This window comes from Electrophorus electricus, chromosome 8 (genome assembly GCF_041902795.1).
Source record: "Electrophorus electricus isolate QZ-2024a chromosome 8, ASM4190279v1, whole genome shotgun sequence".
Classification (NCBI taxonomy): Eukaryota; Metazoa; Chordata; class Actinopteri; order Gymnotiformes; family Gymnotidae; genus Electrophorus; species Electrophorus electricus.
The window spans coordinates 24,249,674-24,252,361 of record NC_137504.1 but is presented as its reverse complement, the minus strand read 5'-3'; the positions used below and the strand labels follow the sequence as shown (position 1 = coordinate 24,252,361).

The window sequence follows — 2,688 nt, the reverse complement described above, 5'->3', positions numbered from 1 at the left end:
TTATTTATTCATCAAACCACATCCATCTACCTGTAGTTCCCTGTATTTCTCCTCAGCTCGGACAGAGCAGTTGCCAAAGTATTTCACTGCGAGTTATACCATGTAAGTGACAAATAAAACTTTGAGCACTACAGCGTCTTTGCATTCCCAAGGACGCGTTACAATCATACAACCAAGATACCAATGAACTAGAATGATGTTGAAATACGGGGATCAATGCTAATGCCTAGTGCAAAATACATAAGCTCTCTCAGACAACAATCATTCACCTTTACATTTACATTTAGCAGACGCTCTTATCCAGAGCGACTTACGACTTACACAAACAGTGCCATAAACAATGCAATACCCTACAATAAGTACTAGCGTTTCAGTCAACATAGGAGCAGGGTCAGTGTACATTTAAATATTACGCAATCAACTCTGAACTTTTTCAGTCACAATCGTAAATTTTATACTTACGACATATCGAGCACGACGTCGATTCCAAGCTCAAAAGCATCTTCTTCAACAGAGTCCATGCTAGCAGCCATGGAACCAGAATCACTCTCACCTTCCTCGTCGCTAAATCTAACTAGCTCCTCATGAACACCAGCCCTTGTAAATTGCGTCATCTCCATTATGGTGATAAAAATATAAATTTTTACCAAAGACAAAGCGAACTAGCCAAAATGGAGTAACTTACGCACGGCCCTCCCCCACTCTGTAGCGTACCATTCAATGCAAATGAGTATCACGGTACGGCCCCTCCTCCCAAATGTTTCCTTGTGTGCGTGCGTGTTCGCCAGTGTGGCCACGCCCCGACGTGCTCCATACCTGCTCTCTCATTAGTGTGCGTGTAAAAAGTCTACCGTCTTTGTGTTACTGTTGTCGGTGTTTGCTCTTTCGATAGGCCAACCATGAACAGCAATGTACAGAATCTTGCCATAGGTAGAAAGACAAAGCAATCAAAGAAAATAGTTATTTTATGGACCAATAACAAACAAGGAATCTAAGAAAGGAGGGTCTAATGCTCTATTCAGGAACAGTTTTAGGTTAGTGATGTGCATTTTGAGGTAACTAAAGGCTTGCATATTTTCTGTTAGGTTACAAAGGAACAGAATGCGTGTTTTGCGCAAAGACGTGAGCAAGCTAATAAAGAGCTTTACTAGCATTCTATATACTTTTTAAATGTCACAGAGTTTATTTGATGGTAATTTAATTTTCTATGACCAAATCTGAAGTTATTTTAGACCGGAAGCATGTTTTAAAAGGCAATTTATATACAATATTTATGCTTTCAAGTCATGTTGCTCAGTAACACTAAGATGTCTTACCATGTGCGACTGTGTGGAGGGACACAGCTACAATCTTCATTACACAGGACTTCAGAATCACTCTCACTAGTCATGTCCGCTAGTCATGTTTTACATGCTGAAGGAAAGTCAGGCATACTACCTTAAAAGTCTCTGTAATTTAAACATAAAATTATATCACAGCAAATAATTACTATTACAGGTAATTATTAATTATTACTATTATTATGATCCTAGTCAAATTCTTTCAGATCGTTGGTACACAAATATTTTTGCTGCATTCCGGCCTGAAAAGTCGGTGATGTTTTCTTCCACATCCTCCACGTTTGTCCATCTCTCCAACAGGACCACTGGAAGGCAGCAAGTTACTGTGAAGAATTCAACCCACGCCACTAGTTTTACCGCACCCAGACCTAGATCACCCTCTCCAGAGTACTAATGGGTAACACCTGTGTATCTCCATATCTTCCCTTTTTAAGACTCCCGTTCTCCCAGACTACTTTGCGAAGTATTGCCATCCCAGTATGCATACCAAGTGTTCTCTCTTCCTGTTTATTTTTCTGGCTACCGACCTCTGCTTCCTCCCTAGACTACGCCTCGCTCCTAGCCCTCTCTGGACTCTGCCTACCGGTTCTGAACCTGGAATTGATTGACTACTCTCTGTATCATGAGTTCCTGGTTACTGACTCCAATTCTACTAAATCCTCATACAGCCCCTACCTGTGTTGTATCCTAATAAAGTCTTCTGCATTTGGTTCCAAACCTACCTGTGTCCTTGTGTTACTGACAGTTAAGAGATTATGCTTAAGCCTATTGTTAACAATCATTATACTGATTATAACTGTTAATTCAACAATAAAATCCTAACATGTTTGCTTAATTAGTAAATTTAAAATCTCATTTGATAAAGCAAAACAATCAAATGACTTCTGCTGTCTATAGAGCTGATTATCTATTCTTCAGAAACAAATATCAACACCACAAGATCACATGATAAAGTTTACTGAGGCATTCTGAGGATTATATTTAACTAGATTCATAATATTTATAGTCAGTCGTACATATATGCACAAGAAGCATATAATCAGAAGCAGCCTAAAGACAGTACAGATGTTATGATGAGATCTCATAGTGACTGTAGTGTTATTTGTTTACATTTATGAATTATTAACAATTAGAGCAGCACCCTAAATTTAGGGAAATTATTACTAATTATTAATGATTAATTACTGCAGGTTAATTATTACTGTATTAGTCACATGAAATCTGAGTTTAAAAAAATAAAACGTGTGCAGTGACCTAATACCTTTGTTAAATGCATTGGGTTTGGTCAGACATTGCGATATAGCCAGAATGGTTATTTTTATTATAAATGTACAGACAGTAAGCCAAA

At 38.2% G+C, this 2,688-nt stretch overlaps 1 long non-coding RNA gene across 1 annotated transcript; it reads left to right on the top strand.

The window, feature by feature from the left end:
• The first annotated feature begins 976 nt into the window (after positions 1-976).
• On the top strand, positions 977-2,036 carry LOC145658915 (uncharacterized). The gene is made up of 3 exons (XR_014124765.1): positions 977-1,497; positions 1,641-1,737; positions 1,885-2,036. It is a non-coding gene; the product is annotated as an uncharacterized LOC145658915 (long non-coding RNA).
• The last annotated feature ends 652 nt before the right edge of the window (positions 2,037-2,688 follow it).